This window comes from Manis javanica, chromosome 3 (assembly GCF_040802235.1).
Source record: "Manis javanica isolate MJ-LG chromosome 3, MJ_LKY, whole genome shotgun sequence".
In the NCBI taxonomy this organism is placed as follows: Eukaryota; Metazoa; Chordata; class Mammalia; order Pholidota; family Manidae; genus Manis; species Manis javanica.
The window spans coordinates 28317708-28341635 of NC_133158.1; the positions used below are offsets into that span (position 1 = coordinate 28317708).

The following is a 23928-nucleotide window of genomic DNA, read 5'->3' on the forward strand; positions in this document are numbered from 1 at the left end:
ATGCTAGAATTCATGCCGTGTTAGAATCCTATTTGCGAGAAGAGGGAGAGTTAATATTCTAGAGGCATTTTAAAGCTAGCTGCATATTTGAATAACATTATACCTGCCAATTTTAACTAAATATTAGTATAATAAAACATATTACAATATAACACAATGTGATATATTAACTAAGAATAACTAAACCTTTATTTTTATTATGAAAAGGTTATATAAAGTCAAAAATGTTTCCATATGTAAGTCACCTGCTTTCAAAAATTATCAGAATTTTACCACATTTGATTCATCTTTTTTTATTCCTTAATTATTCCAAAGAAAATCTGAGACATTACATCTTTTCTCCCTTAAATGTTTCAGTATGCTTGTCAGAGAATTAAGAATGCTATCTTACATAATTGCAATGTTATTTTCACATTTTACAGAAATAATATGCAGTCCATCATCAAGTTTCTTGGATTGGCAAAAAAATATATATCTCTGTAACATAGCTTTTGAATGGATTATATTTATCGAACTCATGTGTCAGACATCTGGGTATTTTATATGCATTGATATTTCATGTCACATAGGCATCAACTAGAGGTGAAATGCTATTAGGTAAATTTCCTGATGGAGAATGAATCCATGCATCACCAGGTTGATTCTGTACCTAACAAACTCTGAATTAAATATGTTCAATGACTTGCCTAAGAACTGTCAGTCTCGATACCCTAAGCCAAAGACAGCTAACAATGCCACCTCCTTTATTTTCCTAAATGTTTATTAGCAATTTTTTTCTTTTTAAATTTTTTTTTAAATTATAGAAGAGTGAGATTATTCTGTTTCTTAGATATTTTTACTTCTCTTTTTGGTGTGTGAAATTGACCAAATGTCTTATAAATCTGTAAAAAAAAAAAAGGCAAGTATGTTAATTTTTAAGAGGAAATGTACCCATGTTGGATATTTAAAATTTAAAATAAACCATTTTGGAGGAACATATTTTATATATGTTCTTTCTGTACCTAGCAGTGTGAGGTCATCCTATGCTCCCTTTTGGCATCTCCCACTTGGCCCTTCTTGATCTCTGTGTCTTTAGTTGCACAGGTTGCGATATTTCTAGAGAGGCTAAAGCAGTTTTTTTGCCGTACCTGCCTCTTTAGTGCAACCTCAAACACTGTCGCCTTCTTTCTGTCATCTCCCTGGGTCTCCAACTCTTCAACATTCTTCTTGCCCTTGTTTCTTTTCCACTGACAGATAACTATGTGCAAAGCAACCTACATCTAATTTTTGCCCACTCTAGCTCTAAATAATATTTCAAAACTAGCAGTTTGAGAAACAAGCAGGGAAGATTGGCACGGCTTGAAATGTAGGAGTTCATAGTCACTTGTTTAAAAAATGAATGCTGGTAACACTTCAGGAGAAATCAAAGAACTGTTCTGAGAAGTCTGGGATGCATCCCACTTGAATACACACAACGGTTTGAATGACCTAGTTTGGATAAAGCCTTAAGAAGTTTTAACATTCCACTGTAGAAATCGGTGCTGTTGAGGCTAGGTTAGTTTGAAACAAGAGGAAAAGAGAGAATTTGTACCCTGCACATTACAGTCTGTTTAGAACACACTGTATTCTGTTCAAAAGATCCTTCCTTCATGTCACATAGGTATCAACTAGAGTTGGAATATTGATGGGTGAATTTCTGATGGAGAATGAATTTGTGCATTATCAGGCTGAACTGTGCACACTGAGTCTCTTTCAACCTCTCTGTTCCTTTTCCTCTGGCTTGGGATACAGCACACATGGACAGCATAAACACCTGCTTTGTAAACCAATGAACTATTAGCTGTTTGGCTCTGAGATGTTGTGCCAAGTTGAGGAAAAAGGAGGTAGTGAGGAGCCCAGACTCCTTTTAGTCTACCTAGATGGTGAAATTCAGTTGGAGCAAGATCTGCTCAACTTTGAACATACCAGTTTACCAGAAGGTAGCAAATTTGATCATCACTGAAGCACTGTGTCATCTTCGCTGCTGCAGCTTTTGAAGATTCAGAATTACATTATGCCCCATTGGGATTGTCCAGCCAGATCCATTTCTGAGCCTTCTGATTACATTATTCCTTCTAGTACACAACCTTGGGGAAACTGGTATTTTCCTATTGTAATATCCAGAGTCTGTGAAAAGTGTGTGTTTCAGGTAAAGAATGTGAAAGTCAGTCTGTGTGTTTTGAGGTCATAAGAAAAGGTTTGCACAAATGGTAGATTACAATACAGGAGGCATAAGGTGTTGGGAAAACTCAAATGTGGAAGCAGAAGTAATTCATCATTTTCCTCTCAGCTCAGGCTAGTAGAAAGCTCACAGCCAATTTTATTTTCCCCTCAGACATTTCTGTGTTCCAAATATCTACTTCCCTTGCTTCATTCTATTATTTAGTGTATTTCTTTTTAATGCTCAATATTATTCTCCTTAAATGTTATATTTTTCATTTTCTAATATGTTTTATCACTTCATTTATAGTAGTCACCCTGGGATCATGCAAATTGGGACAGGAATCCAGGCTTTCCTACTTAAAAGCTATTCAAATTTGGGCAGGTTCATTCCTAATTTATTCATTCTTTTACCTATTCATTAATTTATTCTGCCAGTATTTATTGAGTAATAACTAAGTCCTATATAATGTGCAAATAACAGGCTGAAAGTGGTGAACAAAACTGATTAAGGTCCCTGTTCTTAGAGTTTATGATCCACTGGGGGTGGCAAGCATTTAATCAAACAATCATACAAAGGGGTCAGTGAATATGAACTAAGATATTACTTCTCTAGAGAAAAGAAAAACAAATGATAGATCATTTGGTTTTGTGAGAAGATATATCCAAGTAGTAGACTGCTTGATCTCTTTGAGCCTACATTTCCTCACCCATAAAATGGAAATAATAATAGTGACTACAGCATAGATGTGTTGTGAGAATTTAACTGTGATTCTGTAGATAAAATGCTTAACATAGTGGCTGGAAAAGAGTAGGATCTCATTAATTTATATGTTCACTACTATTCTAATTTTTACTATATTCTATTGATATTATTTCAAAACAATAATAATGAGATAAACAAAATCATTTTAGAGTTGGAGGAATATTTGAGACGACCCAGTTGAGAATACGTGGACTTCAGAGGTCGGCCAAACATGCAAACACCAGTGTTTTATGTATGTGCATTTATTCTAGGATGACGAACCATAGGTTATATCAAAATATTTTTAAGTCTATATTAATGACTCAAAGTCAGTTAAGAATAACTAGCCATCAAACCTATCCTCAGACAGATAAAAAACTAGGAGCCATTCTAAAATAATCTTTTATGAACATGTCCATGCTATCCATTCCTGTCTCTTGGTCCCCCCTTACCTTATGGCTTCTTTTGTTCCTGTAAGTTGCATCTTTATGGCGATTTCTGTGGTGTTTAAGTGATGTGAATGAAAGTTGTTGATTTCTATACCAAGTTGTGGATATTTACCAAGTACTCTGGTGAGCACTTAATGTGTCTGGATTACCATGGCTTTCTGTACACACAGTCTGTTGGATGCCAAACAGGACAATGTTGTCTCTTCCTCTGTAATCTGTTTGTCTCTTGCTTCTTTTTCTTCTTTTGTTATATTAGAGAAGCTCTCCATTGTGATGCAGAAGAGGGAAGTGGTAGTGCATCTTTACCTTATTCCTGAACTTTACTGGAACTCTTTTCTCCAGCCATTAGAATTTTACTATTGCAAAAGCAGCAGAACCCATTTCTGTCCCCTTAAACGGTGGGGTGGGGGGGGGGCGGTGCATATTAAATACCTATTAAATAAGATGTTCTGAAGATGAACAGACTTTGGTAGGTAATTTTGAGGCACACCATCAAGTAGTTCGATGCAAAATGTCCTAGATTCCCTGAGAGAATACTGAACACTAATCGTGTGGCCGTCTCTACTATACTGAAAGGCAAAGATACACAAAAAGAAACATCTCCTTTAAATCACCTATTAACCCAATGAAACATACATACATGCACTCATACCACAGTGGGAATAGATGAATCTACCTCAAGATTTATCTTAATTAACATTAATGTAATTCAGTGGAACTATAATTTCCATAGTCTCTCTTTAGCTTTGTGGATTTTATTTTTTAATCTAAGTTTATTAGTAATTCTTAGTAGGGATTAACTAGCCACCCAGATCTTATTCTAAGTGAATTTTTTATGATGATACAGGCCAAAAAATTAATAAATTTATTTATATCCATTTCATGCGGAGTATCATGAAATAAATATATGAATCTGAAAAACAAATCCATGAGATTTTGAAATATTTTACTTTGTTAAGGGTCTGTACCAGTGCTATCCAATAGAAATAAAATGCAAACAGATATATAATTTTATATTTTCTAGCATTAAGAAAAATAAAAAGAAATAGGTGAGATTAATTTTAATAATATATTTTATTTAACCCAATGTATCCAAAATCATATCATCTTAATATGTAATCAATATAAAAATTATGAATGAGATACTTTATATTTTTTTGTACTGAGTCTTCAGAATCCTGGATGTATTTTCCATTTAGAGAACATCTATTGCCCTAGCCACAGGTCAACTTCTCAATGGCCACATCTGGCTGGTGGCTGTCAAGCTGGCCAGCGCAGGTGCATGCAGCCACAAAGCAGCCAAACTGTCAACTTCCTGCTTAATAGAGGGAGTATTTAGGAAGTGAGAACCTTTGCCTGATCAAAACTTTTGATCCTTTCTCTTCCTTTCTCTCTGTCCTCCAGTACGTGTCAGAAACTTAAGGAATGTGCTGTGGAGATCAAATTTCTTACAAGTAGATTTTAAACAAGGCATGTGATAATAGTAATAATAAAAAACATGTCCCCTTCTTTTGTAAAGTGGCTTTAAATGGAAACTATTTTATCTATAAAACATCTAAATGATATTCAGAGCTAACATTTACCCTTAAGGCTAAAGAAAGAAATGAAAACTTCCCTTTAAAAAATACAATTTCTTGAACTTCCTTTCATATCAAAATAAAGCAAAATGCATTTCTAGGAAATTAAATCATGTTTTATTTGACCATATAGAATGTGACTTCTATTTATTTTAACATAATTTAAGTTTTTTTAAAGGAATGTGTTAACATATTGCTTTAAAAAAACACTTATCTGTGGTCAAGATATATTGCTGAACCTAAATTCATAAAAATATGTTCAGCTATTATTAAAGTTTCTTGAATCCTATTTCTACATACATTCTTATATACAGAAGTGTCAAATGAACAGATTTAACTTGCATGAATTAAACCCTATGTACTTGGCAATGGAAAATAGAAAAATAATTTGAGAACGGAGCACTTTAACATATTTAGTAACTTTAACATATTTTTCATGAACACTCTTCCATGTGCACATAAATGCAAAAGGAGACATGAAAAAAAAATGCTAATAGCAGCCTTGTTGCCAAATGCCAAACATTGGATGTAACTTAATTATCCATCAGTAATAAAAGGATAAAGACACTGTGACATATTCATATCCTGGAAACTATATAACGATTAAAATGGATGAATTATGATGGAGTCCATCCATAGGAGTGACTGTTCACATTGAAACAAAATGTTGACCAAAAGATGCAAAGCACCAAGTGCACCCAGTGTGATTTCATGTATATTCAGTTGAAAACTTAATACTATACTGCTTAGTACTATGTATAATGTGCTAAAACTATAAAGAAAAACATGGAACTGATTATCATAAAAGACAGGATAATGATTACTTAGTGAGAAGCAAAGAATATGATGGTAAAGGGGAGGCTTCTGAGGGCTAGCCAGGGTTCTCTTTCTTGACCTGCTTGTTGGTTTCATAGATGCTTGCTTTATAATTATTTAATCTGCCATGCAGCTAAGATGTATGTACTTTTCTTTATGTGCGTCATGCTTCACAATTAAAATAGTTTTGTGCATGCATGTTTGCTCCACTAAATTTCATCTCATTTATTAGAGATTTGTGTGTCTCTTAACACACTATTAGCTTTCTTCCACATTTTTGAGTTGTGTAGGAATTTGGTAAATTTAACAGCTAAGCCTTCATTCAACAAGCTGTTTATTATAACCGGAAAAAGATCAGGACCATGAAGAGGTCCCTGTAGCACTCCTCTTAGATACCCCCCATAGATTGTAGTAGCAGCCAGGTGTTAGCATTAGTGATGGTAGTCATAACAATGATCAGATGGTAAAATTTCCTCAGCTCAAGTACTCTGCGTATGTTTTACTTACATCATTTTATACGATGTTCCAAACATTATTATTTTAAATCCTTTCTCAGTCATGATTATTATTCCAGTCTTAGAGATAAACAAACCGAGGCTTAGAAAGTTTAAGTAGTACGTCCAAGGTCACAGCTATAAGGGACTAGAACCTGAATGTGAATTCAGATATTTCTGATTCCAAACACCGTGCTCATGCTCCGTTCTCTCTACTCGCTTGCCTTCATTTTGTTTTGAACCATTGCTCAACGATCTTTAGTTCCAGCCAGCTGTAAGTCCACCTACCCACATCTCTCCACGTGGTGGATTTATAGACATAGCATTTCTTCTTCTGTTTCCAGGATCTGTAAAAGACAGTCATGAAATACACATGTCCCGTGAGGACATGCATAGTGTCCTGGATCCTTTGTCTGCTCCGGTAGCCCACGGAGAGAGAGACTCGAGACTCAACCACGCCTTGTTTTTGTCCAGCCAGGTAGTTCCTTTCTGTGTTCGTTGTCGTGTGTTGGGTAGGTATATAGCCGTCTTCCAGAAAACTGCATCAAGGTTGGCTGCAACTCATCTTCTTTTGTCCTCCCCTGTGTAAATAGGAAAAACGTTTTCCTGTCTAACATCTTATGACACCACACTAATTCTTAAAATTGTCATCGATTACTCAGTATCTTGCTTTAGTCCTACTAGCAACTTCACAGCATAGCTGGTCTGGCCCTGAATTAGAACTCATTAAAAACAACAAGATTTCATCTTATTCTCTCCTTGGAGATTTAGTTCTCATTTTCTGATATTTGTTTCTTCTTTCTCCACTTTAAGTATAATTTCCTTTGCTCAAAATCATAGAGTGTAAACAGACTCAACAGCCTCATTTACGTTTCCGCCTTCCATTTCAATCACATCATAGCCACCAAACAGGCAACACCTTAGTTCTCATTATAAATCTAAAATAACTCTTTTTGCTTGCCTTTTTTCTCTTTGAAGTTTAGTATATAGTTTAATTTCAGGTAGCATCTCTTCTCCCTATTTGTCTGCCCACAAAATATACCCAAAATATCATGGCTCCTTTCTATTTATGATTCTCATCTCTGAGAGGGCCAGAGTGTTCAGAATTACACAGTAGTCATCAATGAGACCTAAGTAAGTGTAGGAGGAAATTTTGGATAAAATGAAGAATTTCCCAATAATAACATTAAAAAAAAAAGCCTTATAATCTGTAATGGAATGAAAGTGAAACCACATAACCTAAAAAGATAAGTCTAAGAAGAGGTATATGAGGTAGTGGAAAAATACCTGTGTCTTTAACTTTGCTCGGGCAAAGTACTTGCCCTTTTGTTATTTTCTTTTTAAAGAAATTTTTACAAACCGAAAAAAGATAGCTCCTAAATCATTACTAGTTTACTAGCCTAAAATTCAACAAATTCCCATCTTTTGCATAGTGAATTAACATATGGGGACTTTGTGCTTTATGTATATGTGTTGCTGTTGCTTTAGTGTGAATGTCTCTATGCAGCTTCGGGAAGCGAAAGAGGAGTGTCTCTGGCTTTATTTATTTATTTATTTGTGTCAAAAATCAGTAGTTGTTTAAGAAACATGTTTTGGATGAATGAGTAGGCGGACGTACAAAAAGGTCTCCGTTTGGTGGCCTTCTTCATGAGACATGCCCAAGCCCCCTCTGTGCATGTCATCTCATGCCAGTGACACCATTTCTCCTCTCCCTTAGGGGCAACTGAGCCTTGATGTGGCCATGGCTTCTTCTCACGTACTGCCCCTGGCTTCTGTATCAGCTTATTTTTCCTGTGCATATACAAAATAGTTTCAAGATATAAAATAAAAGAACTTCCTAGACTCTAATATTGTTCCCATTTCCCATACACTATAAAATGTGGGCTTGGGGGAAACAAAGGGGGAAACCACAGAGTTCCCCAGGAGCCTGTCTTACGAATCCTCCTTGAATGTGTCTCCCATTTCCTTCCCACCCGCATGTTCATGATTTGATTTCAAAATGAAAACACCAGCTATCTCTGATTTGAAAAGTATTCACTCCAATTGTTAACAATGTAGAGTATGGAGAGTGTGAAGAAGGAACTAAACCAAAAAAAGAGATATTCTTCCTTTTTTTGGAAGCTAAAGTTCTTCCGTGAGGGAAGTTTACCATAATGAAATTGTGGTTACTCTCCAGGTATTGTGATAGCCATGCAGAAGTTAAGGAACACTGTGTCAAACAGTACATACTAATCGTACATTCGTTTTCCAGTGTGATTAAAAGAAAACCTATAATTTGGTGAAGCAAATGCCATGTATCCAAATAAAGCCATCACATAGAGTTGTTTTACTTTAAATCAGTGGGTCTTACCCCAGGGTTATTTTGCCCCCCAATAGACACTGGGCAATATCTGGAGACATTGGTTTGCCACAGTTTAGGGTGGTGAGGATGCCACTGGCATCCAGTTGGTAGAAACCAGGGGTGCCATTGAATACCTACAATGCCCAGGACAGCCCTACAACAAAGGATTATCTGGCCACAGTGTCAGTAGTGCCAGTTTGAGGAACCTTGCTTGAAAAGAACCCAAAACATTTGGAACACCCCAAAGCTATAGTTGACCCAGCTGACGAGGAAATTCCTCAAGTCTTAGGGGGAGTTAAAGAAAATGAGAAGATTCTGTATAAATATAACCATGGCCTTCTAAAATTTTTCAGGATTACCATGTGGGAATTAATTTGAATTTTAAGTGACTATATATTCTGCAATCCTAAATTGCGTGGCTTGGCCCATAGTATATTTTAATATCTTTTCTAAAAGTGAGGAACCTAGGATAAATGATTCCGAATCACTTCATTAATATTTACTGCGAGCCATGTGCTAACTACATTCTTCGCAACTGGCAATAAACAGTTCACAGGGTTTGTAGGACTAAATGTTTGAAATCAGGTAAATCATAAAAGCTAGAGATAACATGGCAGCACAATTAGTCTGTTTTCTTCAAGAGTAGGACCATAACAAATGCATAGAATTTATAGAGACAGACTTTAGCTTATCATAGGAGCTACTTCTCAAAGTTGATATGTGTTTATATGGTGAAGAATACAGTAGGGAATGCCCAAGATATGTCAAGGTCCTTGTGACTGGATGTATTTATAGCAATATTTGACAGTTTATAATTGAAAAATTTTGAAAGGCAATTCTATCATTGAATGAGGAATTGGAAAAGGTGACCCCTGAGATCTCTCTAGGATTGGCTGTTGTTTTTTTTTTTTCTTTTTTTTTTTTTGCAGGGCCCAGTGCAAAATAAAAATGTGAGGGCCCTTGTTCAAAACTTTCTAAGAATTTCAGGGTGGTGACATGAGGCCCTTCTGAAGTTGGAGTCCTGTGTGAGTCTCATGTTGCACGCTGATGAAGCCAGCCCTGTATCTCACTGATCTGTCAGATTCTACAAATATCCTAGGTAGGGTCTCTCCATATTTCTGTGACAACTCCTAACTCCACTCATGGCTCTCTTTTTTCTCTTTGACATCCCTAAATGTGAATATTTCTCCTGACCCGTCTTTCATTTGTTTTCCTCCTCCATCTGTATATTTTCTTCCCTCTCTCTTTTTTGATTTATGTTCTCTCTCAGTTCCAAGCATCACATGCATTTACTTAACTTCTGAATCTACAGCTTTACACTTCAGAGCATTTTCCTTCATGGTTCAACCATCACCTAAAGCTCAGGGATTTGGAAATCACACCATCTTTCTATTTAAAAAGAAAAACAAAACAAAAGAAAAAAAATCACTACCTCAACCCATACTTGAATCCACCATCAACCTTTTCTCCCAAACTCTAAATCTAATCACCAAGTTGCCTTTTTCTCCTTCAAGGTCCTTGTTTTCAGTCTGTCTCTTGTAAAACTTTGTTCTCTAGTTTTCATGAGTATTATTTCTCAGTCAACTGCTGGTAAAATTGAGAGGCTCGTAGCAGAATCATGAGCACAGGCTGTAGAGTCAGAATCTGCATGAAACCTCATCTTCTCTAGTAAAGACAGAATGCATCTCTCTGGGCAGAACACCCTTAGGCCTGTGCTTTCTCTGCTTTACTTCTCTCATCCAAAAGATGGGGACAACGTAGTACCTATCTCAGGGCTGCTGGAAGGATTAAATAAATTACTTAATGTACATCCCTTAGAACCCAGGAAGAGAAAATGCTCAGTAATGTCATTATTTTTATTATAGCTTTGTAATGTCTCTTTGCTTGGTGTTCTTCATATGAAATTGTTAATACTATGGGTGTTTAAGTAAACAGACTAGGACTAAAATATTAGATCTATTTTTTTTTTCCATTTGGTGACCTCCCAAAAGGCATTTTCCCTGACATCCAAGTATGGACATGGTAGTTTCTACATTTCAGGGTGTCATAAGGATTATAGTAGCCCCGTAGATAAATGCTTCTCTCACGATGCCACCCAACAAATGAGAACCTTCTCCCACCCAGTCTAGCTAATGTATTCTTCCTGAAGTACTTCTGTTATCATGGTATCCACTCTTAAGAACCAACCCTCAATGACTTCACAATGCCCAGGAGACAATATCCAGACGCTTTACACTAACACTCGACCACCTGGCCCCCTCATAGCTTTACATAAGGTTCTCCTCTGCATAAAGCATCCATTGAAGTCAAATCCATCTATTCATCATGCAGAAACACATTTTTTCCTCTTGCTATTATCTTCCCTACTCTTCAGTCTTTCCTGTATACATGAACTCTGCATTTTCAAGGCTGAGGTCAGATCACAGCTCTGCCACAGTACCAATGGGCAGAACTCCAGCCTGGCATCCCTTTTCATCTCCTGAATTCCTGTAACATTTATAGAGTACTTTTGAAATTTTTATGGGACTTTGTTCTCTCATTTCTTCTTCCATTGTGGTTAAGAGCGTACCCTTTGTATTCGGATGGATCGTGTTCAGGTTCTACTCATTAGCTAGGAGCCTTTGGGCAAGTTACATACACTGTATGTTTCAGTTTATTCACTCACCAAGTGATAATGATCGCTAATGCCTAGGATGGTTGTAAGGAGTGAAATAACACATTTAATGCTCTTAGGCCAGTATAAGTATTTAATTTCTTTTCAATAAATGTTAATCATCATTATCGTTATTGTTGTTTGTATTTTCTTACCTACCCCCAAAGACTGAAAGTGCCTCGGGGGCTGGGATTGTGTATGGTATGTTTTCATTTTCTCCCTACCATAAGGCCTCTTGTTTTAATTAATTTCTGCTGTGATTAATTGCTCTGTCAGCCTTTCTCTGGATCCATCCCAGACACTTGAAATTTGGATGACAAAGAAGCAATCCCTGGTGACTGAAATGGGCCTGTATTTCTTTAGATAATGTCACCGGCCTAGGTAGCAAGCATAGGCTCTGCCAGGAACTGTCACAGACGCTCCTGTGGCACTCGGGTACTGCCTGCTCCTTAGAGGAAGAGTCATCAGCAGGGCTAGGCAAAAACAGTGCCCACCGCATTTCATGGTTGGACACATCACGTCCGACATGAGGCCACGTTAAAATATGACCATTTGGCTTGAATATCAAATGCTTCCCATTGCTCATGCTAAAACACAGAGCATGAAGCTCTCCCAACAGCGTCCCACACTCAGAGGAAAACAAGGATTTCTGTGGCTGAACCAAATGGCAGAAAATTGAATATGTGTCCTGTAATAACAAATACCTAGAAAAAAAATTGAAAGAAAAAAATAGTGTTGGTCATCATTCTAGACATTTCAAATACATTGATTAAGTATAAGTCCTCTGAAAAACTTTACTGATTCACCTTCACCTGAGGAATGTTTGCTTCTTCCTGTGAAAATGCCCATCGTCTCATACTTATAGCTGCTGAAACTCTCTCCCTTAAATTAAAATTTTCTGTATGTGTTCTACTATTTGGCAATCTCCTTGAGAACCCTATCTGACTTACCCCCATCAATATTAGTTACAGCCCTTATAGTTGGCAGTCAATAGCAGCTACCCATTGGGATTTGCCTAAGCCCAAAGGAGAGGGGGATGATCTATTATGAATAGGAGATGTTACATAAAACCCAAAAGCAAGGAATATATGTACGTCTGAGATACAAATTGGAACCAGTTACTTGAGTCACATAGAAAATGTAAGACATTGGTTTTCCCTTCCATATCTTTTCTCTCCTGGCCTCTGATGGTCACATTCTTTTCTCCCAATGCAAGTAACTTTTGCTACTTACCTGTCTACATGGCTGCTCTCAGCAACTGCTGAATTTATATTTGTACTGTTAGAGTGAGCAGTCTGGGTTGAGACAGGAATATCATTATTTTCGATTTCAGCTTTCCAAGGAAAGGAATTTGACTGACCCAGACTGGGTGAGCTGCTTCCCTCTAACTCAGTCAATCAACACCTGGTACAACCGCATGAATGTGTAGGTGGATTCCTAGAAAAGGGGATATAGTTGCCCAAACATGGAAGAGCAGAAGAGTTCAAAACAAATAAGCTTTCCTATTGTAGCACCTAATACAGTGTCTCCACCTCAGAAATATCCTGGTAACTTCGTGGTGAAAGAATGAAATGATCTGAATTTGCTTCTTGAACTCGACCTTTACCTGAGACATTTATTTAGATAGAACCTATCATCAGCTTGTTCTTACTTCATTTAAAAGTATGTTGTCTTCATCAACATGCCCAACAACACACAGAGAAGTAATAAGCATCAAAATGCCATGTTTTAGGAGTTGCTGGAAGAGGGATCAAAAAGCCAGGATGTGAGATTGTTCTATTCAAACAAAATACTCCAAAATAAATTGACATTTGTCATTAGATCATTAGATATTTTAAATATCAATTTAAACTTTTCTTGATGTCCAAAAATGTTTTCTTGTTTTCACTTACAGTACGAGGGGAAATCAAATAGTAAATAGTCACACATTTAGGACACTGGTCTGATTGTTTTTCAAGGTTCTCTTTTTTTGCAGTCTTTCTTTTCCCCTCAGAGCTACATAAGAAGAGTCCTTCTTCAAAATACTAATTTTTTTTCAGCCTGTCTTTAGGCATTTGCTGAATTCATGATTAGGAAGAAAATGAAATATCATTTTGGTAAAATTCCTTCTGGATTGTTACAGATATTTGATTATATAAGTTTAGGTGTTGAGCTCACTGAAAACTTCTGGCTGCTGAGACATTTTTAGATCAGTACAAAATGAAGATGGTAACCAGGCAACGTGATTCTTGTACTGTTATTAAAAATAAAACATGAAGCTTCCACAATGCAGAATAATTCTCTGACAAGTTTGTCTGGCTTTCACTGTTGTTGGATGGGAAAAAAATGGGTAGGTTCCATTTGTTGAACTGTTCAATATCTTCTATGGGTTAAATTCATTATTTTGTAAGATTATGATTGTTAGAAAATTATATACACACATGAAAGGATTTATAATAATTTAATATGATTCAGAACATTCTTAAACATTTCTGCACAAAATTATATATTAAAAATATTCTCAAAATTTACTATAGAAACACAAATCTGACTACGTTCATTAGGCTGATATCAAGCTTGAATAAGTATGTATTCTGTATATATAGCAGAGTATTATTAATTCAAATTTTGGAAAGCTTTCATATAATGAGCATCCATTTTCAAAGAACAACACTGGGATTCAATCAATTATGGCAACATATTTCAATCCTTATTTGATATTTTAGAAGACATTCGAGCATGTGATATTATCTGAGTAATCATGATATATATACCAAGAATAGATATATTCTAGTAAAGAGCCCTTGTTTTCTGTGTTTCTGGTATCCCTTAGATACCATTTCTGGGGTGTTTGTAAAATGGACATATAAGTGATAAGATTTCATAATATTCCATAACAGACGTCAACTTAGACTCTAAATCAGATCACCTGGGAAGTTAGAAGTGCTGATTATGGACCTACCAACAGAAACTCCTATGTCATTGTTCTGGCGTGGAATCCAAGCTTAGGTGTGTGTGTACACACACACATGCACACACACACATATATATTTTTCCAGTTCCATACATGATTCCACTGTGTAGCCAGGGGTATGAACTGCTGTTCTAGACATGGATATTTTGCAGTTGCCTCACTTGGAACAGAGGATGAGTGCTTGGAAAAGGGAATTCTGCACACACGAGTACCCGTGGGTTGGTACAGCCCAGTCCTAGGGTGATACATCTGCAGGCTCCAGGTCTTGCCAAGGGCCCCTCCTCTTACCTAAAAGCTGTCTTATCTGAGAGGCAGGTCTCCGTCAGGAGATGCCCTGGCGGATGCTCATCACTTGTTTTGGATTTCACACAAGCATCTCCAGCTTGGTAATGGGGCTGGCAGCCTCTCTGGGAACTTCAGGTTGGTTCCTCCTGGATGTTGAGGAAGTAATAGAAGGTAAGATGGGGTTTAGAGTTTAGGGGACCGAGAAGAGGAACTCTGGTAGAGGACTGATTCCTGAAGGCCTGGTTTAAGAAAAAAAAAAAAGGTAAATGAGGAACAGCCCTGGAATCTAGTAATTATAAGGCAGGCGTTCGGGAAGCAGGGTTGGAATGCCCTGTGTGTTATATGGAATTTAGGAATTTAGGAATTTAGGAACTTTGTCCTTCTTTCCCCATGAAGCCTCTTGAAGGCCTCATAGACAGTCATAGAAAAATCCTTAATTCTTCTGAGGCCTAAAAAAAAAAGATCCTCATAATGTAAGCAATAGCATTAAACCAAAACACTGACCAGTCCATAAACAGTGTTTGTAACATGCCCTAATATTCTTGATTTTCTATTGAGACAATTCCTGCCACCTACCACATTTCCTTCACAAAAGCACTGAACAGATGATATTAAGCAAAACGCTTAGTTTCTTGGTATTTTCCAGGAGATGTTATTGTACTGAGAGTTTTCGAGAGCAGAGAACAGATTTTTATGTCCAATATCAAAAATCCATGCAAAGCATTTAGTCCAAAATATAGGACATAGTAGTCACCGAGTAAGTATTAGATTGGGTTATCCTTCATTTATTTAAATATTCACATCTGAAAATAGTACTTGATATATAGTCAGTTGCCAGGAATAATGTGTTGAAAATATACAATCATATCAAGGATGGTATGTAACTTTTATCTTAAAAAAAACAATTATCTTCTAAAGTGCTAAGCTGTAAAGAATATGGGGAGCAGGATCCTTGGGACTAATGCTCATGTTTGCTTGTTCATGTCTGCTGTGGCTTTAGATGTAGTGAGTATATTCATTATGCCTACTTTAGATAATGTCATAAATGAGAGTCAGAGATTACATTTGTGAAAATTAGGTGTGTGTGGAAATAGCTTGTCTTGAAGGATAACTGCTCTTCTACCAAGTTTTACTATTGCAAGAGATTGAATAAATACTATGTGGTATGGACATACACTTTGGGGTATGTGTGTGTATGTCTATATATATACATATGAAATATGTGTATGTTTTTGCTTTATATATATGTATGCATGTTTTGCTTTAAATATATATAACTATATCTAAAGAATTACAAAGCATGAGCTAAAAGTAAAATAAATGGCACTTACCCTCCAGAAAATGATCCACTATTAATATCCGATGAGTATTATATTATATATATACATAAATTGCACATACATATATGCAATATTACACATTTATATATATAATAAATATATAGCATATATTTTTATGCATAGCATAGCCATACTATCACAGTGTTTTTAACTGTTCTCATATAACAGTAACATGAATTTCTGATTCCTGGGGTAGGCTCTTAAAATGTGTACTTTCTTCTCTGTCAAATTCTGATGACTGCATACTATTGCAGCATATAGATATTACTTAATCATGTGCTTTGGGGACATTTGTAATGGTTCTAAGTTTTCACTGTTATGAACACTGCATAAATCATCTTCATAACTACTTTAAAATGTTTTAATGTAGAAACTATCAAACATAAATAAAAGTAGAGAGAAACTTGTAATAAACTCCCATAATCGATAGCCCAGCTTCATGATTTTTTTGCCAATCATGTGTTAACTAGCCCCTCTGAACTTTCATTGTAAAGGGTTATTTCAGACGCTCCTCACAACATTCCGATGAGTAGGTATTAGCATTATCCTTATTTTACAGACTGATAAACTTAAGACTGGTCAGGTCATTTGCTCAAGGTCATCTAGTAGCAAGTGACTAAACTAGGAATTGAACCCTACAATTCTAGTTTCAGTCTGCTTTTAACCATTCTACTCATAAAACTATCAATTTTATGTGTGCTATTTATACCCATATCTGTTCCCATATACGTATATTCAGATTATATAAACTGCCCTTCTGTTTCCCAGGCACTTCAAAGGAATGAAAGATGTCAGGCATTCTGACATTATATAATAGGCAATAGCCCTTTGGAGGAATTTTGTGGAATAATATTGCAAACATTATTCCCTCTACCTCATCTGTAAACACTTCCCATGGGATTTTTGTTCTTTGTGGAATGACTTCCATTGCAATAATTCTTATTTGTTTTCTCAAAAAATTATGGCTGGTTTCAATTACTCTCATTAGTAGATATATTGGGGGTGCACCTGGGAGCCTAGATTGGTCCCACTGGATCGGTAATGATCCTCTTGCCCCAATGATTTACACATCTTCAACTTCTGTTTACTTCAATAAATGTTTGCAGGAACTTGGGAGGGTAGAAATGAGCAGGGCATAGTCTCTGTCTGCCAGGAGCTCAAAGTCTGGTGAGAGAGGTTAGACAAGCAACTGAGAGCCCCCGGCACCATGCAGGTGCAGACAGACCACATGCAGAGGATATGGGGAGCATGCCACATGCCACCACGAGCCGCTGCGGAGGTCCTGCAGCAGGCTGCCTCAAAGCAAGGACAGGGGAGCTCCAGTTCTGCAATTTTGCAAAGTCTATTCTCTTGCAGAGCTGGGAAACCCCAAACTCACTTATTATGGCTAAATTCATGCAACGCTTCCCTCAATTCTTGTGGGCAAAAACAATGTTAAATTGCTGAGATTCAATTTGGTCATTATCCAATTATCCAACCTGGTGCTATTAATGATTATTAAAAAGGTACCATGTCTCTGGTGATTTGAAATGCTACCTTTCTTTTCTATTATGTGAAATTCCATTGTGCATTTGGGTCTATTTCTGGACTGTCGGTTCTGCACTGATCTCTTCATTCTTGTGTCAGGACTACTCTTCTTTAATCAGAGAGAATTTATAATCTCTTGTTACAACATCATATCTGGTAGAGTTTACCCTCCTTCACCTGATTTCTCAACCCCCTAACACTCACGCACACTTGCTCATCTTTTTCAGATGTCTCCTGGTTCTTACATATTTTTCCATATGAATTTTAAATGAAACTTGTCTAGCTCTAGGGGGAAAAGAAAGTTAATATTTTTATTAAGATCACATACAATTTACAAATTAGCTTCAAGGGAACTGACATAAGGGAAACTTTAAAAAACTCCCCTGAAGGACAAAAGACAACCTGATTAAATGGAAAGGTACACTTATTCTTGGATAGGTATGTTTTGCTGTTGTAGCTCTTGTAATTGCGGTCTTCCATTCTACCTTTTAAGTGATTTATTGTTCATATATATGAGGTTAGATGATTTCTCTGTGTTAATTGTACATCCTGATGCTTTCCTTACATTCTTAGTGGCTTTTGCAAGGTTATATTCTTAGAGACCTGAGAGAGTACCACCATTTTCAGGGAGATTGTATGTCACTCAGTTTCAGCAAAGGTGTATTAAAGTAAAAGAGATGCATTCCTCGGGAGTGGAAGGTTCAGCGTCTACTGTGACAGCTGCACACCGCTTACAAGTGAGGATCAAGGCCCGAGTTGTAACCTTGAGAGGCAGTGGGAAATACTGTGGGCGGAAGAGCTGAGGCTGCCCTGGAGGAATAGCTGTTCCTCAGCACCTAGGAATGGGGTCTGAGTTCCCAGATCTTCTGACTTCCCAACTGAAGCCCAAAACCTGGACTTGCAAGAGAAATCTGATTTTTAAATTGATTTTAAAAATACACAGGGGAAAAATAGAAAGGGCATGTCTGTGGGTCAAAAACATTCCACAAGCTGTCAGTTTGCAACATCTGAGAAACAAATGTGGTCATTTAGACCAGAGAGAAAATGCACAAAGGTGCCTTACAATAGGACTTTTTAATTACTACGTTTGTTTTCAGTTACTTTAGCTCCTTTCCTAGGCCTGCCGTAACAATGGACTGCAAACTTAGTGGCTGGAAAAAAACCGAAATGTTTTATCTTACAGTTCTCGAGGCCAGAATATGAAATCAAAAGATGTCAGCATGACTGTGCTCTCTCTGAAAGCTCTAGGGAAAACCCTTCCTTGCCTCTTCCAACATCTGGTGGCTCTGGGGCCTCCTGGACTTGGTGCTGCGTCTCCCTAGTCTTGGCCTCCATCTCTACACGGCCTTCTCCAGGGCCCTCCTCCTGGGGGTCTCCTCTGTGTGTCTCTCACAAGGACTCTTGTCATTGGGTTTGGGGCCCATGCAGATAATCCAGGATGATCTCATTTCAATATCCTTAAATTTAATTACATTCACAACATAATTTCTTATTCTACCATATCCACGTTTTCCAAATAAGGCATTAGAACATGGACTTACCTTTTTGAGGGCTGCAATTTAACCCAGCACAATGAGTTATATCATAGAAATAGAAAGGGTATAAAACAAATATAAACTTGTTTTCCAAATTTGTTGCTCTGCTTTGCAGGGAATGTGAGTTCCCCAGCTTCTTATCCTCGTCCATGTGTCTGTCTGCCCTTGCCACCTTCCCTTATCGCTGCCTCGCCTCCCCTTTTCCCTTCCCTTCTCTCCTCTATCCTTCTCTGGTCTCCTTCTTTCTCTTATTCTCATTCTTTCTCTCTCAGATCCTCTCTTTTTCTCTGTCTGACCCCATCTGCCTTTTCTGCTCCTCTTTTTACTCACTGATTCATTCATCTGTTCTGTGGGCTTCACGTGCCTATGATGTGTCAGGTGCTGCTTGTGTCTGAATCATTAGCATCCTTCCTGAGTCAGAAGCTGACCAGGAAAAGCCAGGAGCCTCCTCCTTATAGGCTAGTGAGAAGAACGCCTTGGGGGCTCCCTGCCATTCAAGCCTGTCAGTATGTTCTAAACTGCAGTGCATGACTCGTGTAGATAAAGCAGTGATGAAGGCTACTTATTGGTCACTTTCTGATGCTATCAAAGATGCTATTAGCATTTGTCAGCCTCCCTTTACCTTGGTCAAGCAGGCAGTGTGTCCTGTGACCCCCTCTTGACCTTCTGATAGCTTCCCTTTCATACTAAACACTTAGGAGAGCTTCCCTCCTTCTCAGCTGGAAAGGTCAAACATACCAAACATACCACCCAGGATGAATTATGTGTCTATAGATTTGCACACTCTTGGGTCAACCACAGATTTCAGGGGACCTTTGCGGGCAACATTCCAGTTAAAAGGGGAAAGAACCAGATAAGTGTAGTTGCAATGTCGGCCAAAACCCTGCTCATTATTTCCATGTTGTCGTAAGTTTACTTCCAAGATTATAAGAATATTCAACATGTACCGGATGGGACATTTGCTTTAGCATCACCTGTAGATTAATTTCTGAAATTAAAATCATCTCTCCAACAAAAGGAATAATCTAATACTAAGAATTTCATCCCTTCCAAGTTTCATCCCTTCCTTTAACATAATTCTTATCCTGTTTTCTATGAACTGAAACCTTAGTCTTATTGCCTTGGGTTACATTTTAAAATCTGATAACTTAGTAATTAAGGGATGTGTGTCCAGATCACTTCTCTTAAGAGCTCTATTAGGAATGAAAAGAAAGTCTCAGTTTGCTGTGGTCCAACTGCCCAGCCCCCCACCAACACACACACAAATCCCTATATACATTTTTTTAAATGCTACTTTTAAAGGTCTGTCTTCCCCACCGGGCTGGCTATAAATCCCATGAGGAGCCATGTGTGTGTTTTTAGCCTAAGGTTTATGAGCACACAGCATAAATGCTCAGTAGATATGTAACAGGTGAGTGTGTTTACTGAGCTGCCAGCAGTTCACATTTTATCAGGTTCAGTACCTCCTACTTGTACAATAATAGCTCATTTAATCTCATAACAATGCTATAAGGTAGGTATTAACATTAACCCCATTTTAGAGATGAGGAAACTGAGACACCAGATTGCTGAGTAATCTGCTCAAGGCCATACAGGTAGAAAGTGGCAAAACTGGGTTCCAACTACACATTGTGACCCTGGTGTCTACGTTTGCCACTCCACCACGTGGCTTCCCTAATGGCAGGAGGGAAATGCAGCTCTCGTACAGGTCGGCAGTTTAGGTCTCCAGGAAACTGCTCAGAAGCAAATATATGCACTGCTAGTACCTGGCTGAGGGCTCATGGACCTTCAAAGGTGGTACTGAAGACACTGGACTATGTCAAGTTCCTTCAGAGAAGCACTGAGACACAGCACCAGGACAGGATTCCAGGCTGGAGAAGCCACAGTGATAACAGGAGGCAGGCAGGGCATCCGCCTCTGGAGGCTGCAGAGGGGCCCAGAGTAGCAATGCGGGTCATACAGACCGAGCAAGCACAGCAGGAAATTCACCTTGGGCTGATACCTCAGGCTCCACCTCCTGCAGCCCCCTGCGGCCTCCCCTATGGCAAGGCAGGGGGGCTCCTGCCCTCCTGAGCAGGTACGCCTCGTCTACAGAAGCGAAGTGACGACCCTCTCGTCTGAACCAAGGCTGAGAGGGTGACGGTGCTGAGACCCTAGCCAGCTGGGCTGGAGCTACTCAAGTGTTAACGCGCTCAAGTTCAGGATTTGCTCGAGTCCTGCTTCTCATGGCAACATGAGTATCACCTGGAGCTTGTTAAAAATGCTCGGGTTGCCCTACAGCTCTGCTCCTCCAAGCGGGGGCAGCTGGACATCACCTGGGGCTTATTAAAAATGCGGGGCTTGCCCTACAGCTTTGCTGCTTAAAGTGGGGGTAGCATGGACACCACGCGGGCTTGCTAAGAACAGAGCAACTTCGGTCTCTCTCCGGACCTCCTGAATCATAATCTGCATATCATGAGATTCCCAAGAAATTCACATACGCATTTAGGAAGCAGGAGTACTCAGCCTCCAGGTGAGGGTCGCCAGCAGGGCCACTGTGAGAACGAGGAGGAGGAGGAGGAGGAGGCTGAGAGCCAGCGTGATATGTGAGTATGAAGGACAGAAGTTTTGGTTCAGACCCGTGCCGGCTTTCGGCAAGTCTCGGTCCTCACTTAGAGCTAAGGGAGGTGACTGCCGCCTTCCCGCTCTTTGCTTCTCCTTTAAATGTTCCAGAGTCACCTGCCTGCTTGTTAGATGCTGCAAACTAGCCTTTCCTTCATCCACGTGCTGCATTTCCAGCAGACACAGGCTGAAGAGAGAGGCGTTTTAGAGGGAGAGACTTTTTCAGTGATGAGGTTTCCTCTAAAGGCGTTGTCTTCTGAGCTGGGACATGTATGCATCCTTGCTTTAATTTGAGCCATCTTGTAGTTCCTGCTCCGTCTGGGTAGGGGTTCAGGCCCGTGGCATGTGATTGGTTCATGAAGCCTCTTTGCGTTCGGGTGAGGATGTTCTTCCGTGAGAGTGTGCCGTCCTTCAGGGGTTGCACAGAGAGGGGTGCAGGGTGCTGTGCTAATGAAGGAGCATTTCAAAGTGCATAGCAAACCTCCTCAAATGTTCTTGGCTTACAAACCAGACCCGACGATTCTGCAGCCAGGGCTGGGCTCGGTGAAATGGTTCTTCTACTGCAGTCAGCTGGAGGGCTACAGCATCCTTAAAGGTCTTCCTGAGAGGCTGGGTCTGGCTGGGCTTTTTCCACATGGCCTCACATCCCCAGTCAAACCTCTTAGAGCACAGCAGCTGGATTCCAAGGAGGGAATTCCTCAAAGACCAGCCACAGTGTGCACACGGGTTCTCAGCATCCGCTTCCGTCTCACCTGCCAGTGTCCTCTGGACAGAGATGTGGTACACGAGGGGACTGTACAAGGATGAGAAGCCCAGGGAGCATAGTCCGTCAGGGGCCACCAGTGCCACAGGCTGCCCTGTGCATGCCCATGTGTGCAGCGGAGAGAGAGAGAGAGAAAAGTACAAGCTAGTAGCCAGTGACCCTGGGGGCAGGTGTGTACATGTGTACATGACCAAGTGCATACAGGTAGTGTCCTTGGAAACACTGGAGGGACTCATGCATCTTTCCCCAAAAAATCCTCATTTATTTAGGAATATCATTGTTCTACAGAACAGTTGTCCCGAAGTACGGCTGTGGGAGAGCAGTGAGATAGAAGGAGTCCGATTAATCAGTCAGTATTAACATCAGAATGAGATCTGTTACCAGCCCAGCCAATGACTCCCAAATCAGTTAAGGAAGTGTCTGTAAACAGAAACCTGACTATGTACCAGATCAACACTCATTTTCTGACATCTTAAAAAGTAACCTAAGAGATGCAGAATCTTTTTTTATTTTCCCTAAAATATAATATATGTTTCATAGGTTTCTTTTTTCTAATATTTTTCTTTTACTGTCTTGTTTACTTATTTCAAATTTTCCGTTTAGGCTTACTGTATTTCAGGCCATGAGATGGGTGCTGGGAATAGAGTGGTAAATAAAACCTGATGTGCACTTATCATGGAATTTAGAATATGGAGTTATATTTTCTTTTTAATGACATTAAAGTCACCAGAAAGCTTTGAATAACTTAAACTGAAGTAAATTCATCTTCTATGGTTCTTGACCTTAACTCTCTCTGTTTCCAGACTCTTTCCACTGTCATACACATGATACTATGAGGGAAGGAAATGATGTCATTTTCATTTTTACAGACAGATGAAAGGAAGATCAGAGAGGTTAAGTGTGTATTTGCTCATGACTCATTTCCATGACTTAGATGAGCAGAGCTGGGATTCAAGCCCAGGCCCTGAGGTATGGAATCTAATCTGGTTTTCACAAGACCGTATGACTCCCTTGGGATGTTTAAAGCTTCACTTTCCTAAAGAGGTAGCCAGAGGTTTCCTGGACCCTGGCCTCTTGGTATCTTCTGGTCTCACACTCCTTATGAACAGTACTGAGCTTCTGTTGGGCTCAGTTTATCCACAGTGTCTTCAAAAACTTCCATTTTGATTAGAAAGTCAACTACACAGTGGGACATTATGAAATGAAGAGGGTTCTGTAAATGATATTCAGAGGGTGGCAGCTGATACAGTCCGAGATGCAGAATAAGCCTAACAGTTCACTGTGGGCACATTATTACTTCATCTAAGCCTGTTTTCTTAAGGGCAAAAAGGGAGTGATAGCAACTGCCGCATATGTCGTTGAAAAAAAAAATCTACTGAAACAGAGAATCTGGTCTGTCGTAAACACTGAAATCATCAGTTATTATCTTGAGGATGATAATGCAGACACTTCATCGTTGGTCTAGCTCACTGGAGATGCAAGGCATATGGCTATCATCGTGTCATCCCAAGGTCCTCTAGTGCAGATTTCACCGTCGAAGTGTCATTCGTAGGTCCATCTGACTGAACTAGGGACTTAGCTATAGGTTAACATTAGAATATTTTTTTCTTCCCTTTTTTTTTTGATTGACACAAAAGAACATCCAGTCTACTTAAAGGAAAACCGTCACTG

The 23928-nt window shown here is 38.8% G+C and overlaps 1 protein-coding gene across 4 annotated transcripts in view; it reads left to right on the forward strand.

Annotated features, from left to right (window-relative positions):
- Nucleotides 1-23928, forward strand: part of GRM7 (glutamate metabotropic receptor 7) — a 933157-nt gene that overhangs the window by 578162 nt on the left and 331067 nt on the right. The window lies entirely within an intron of this gene.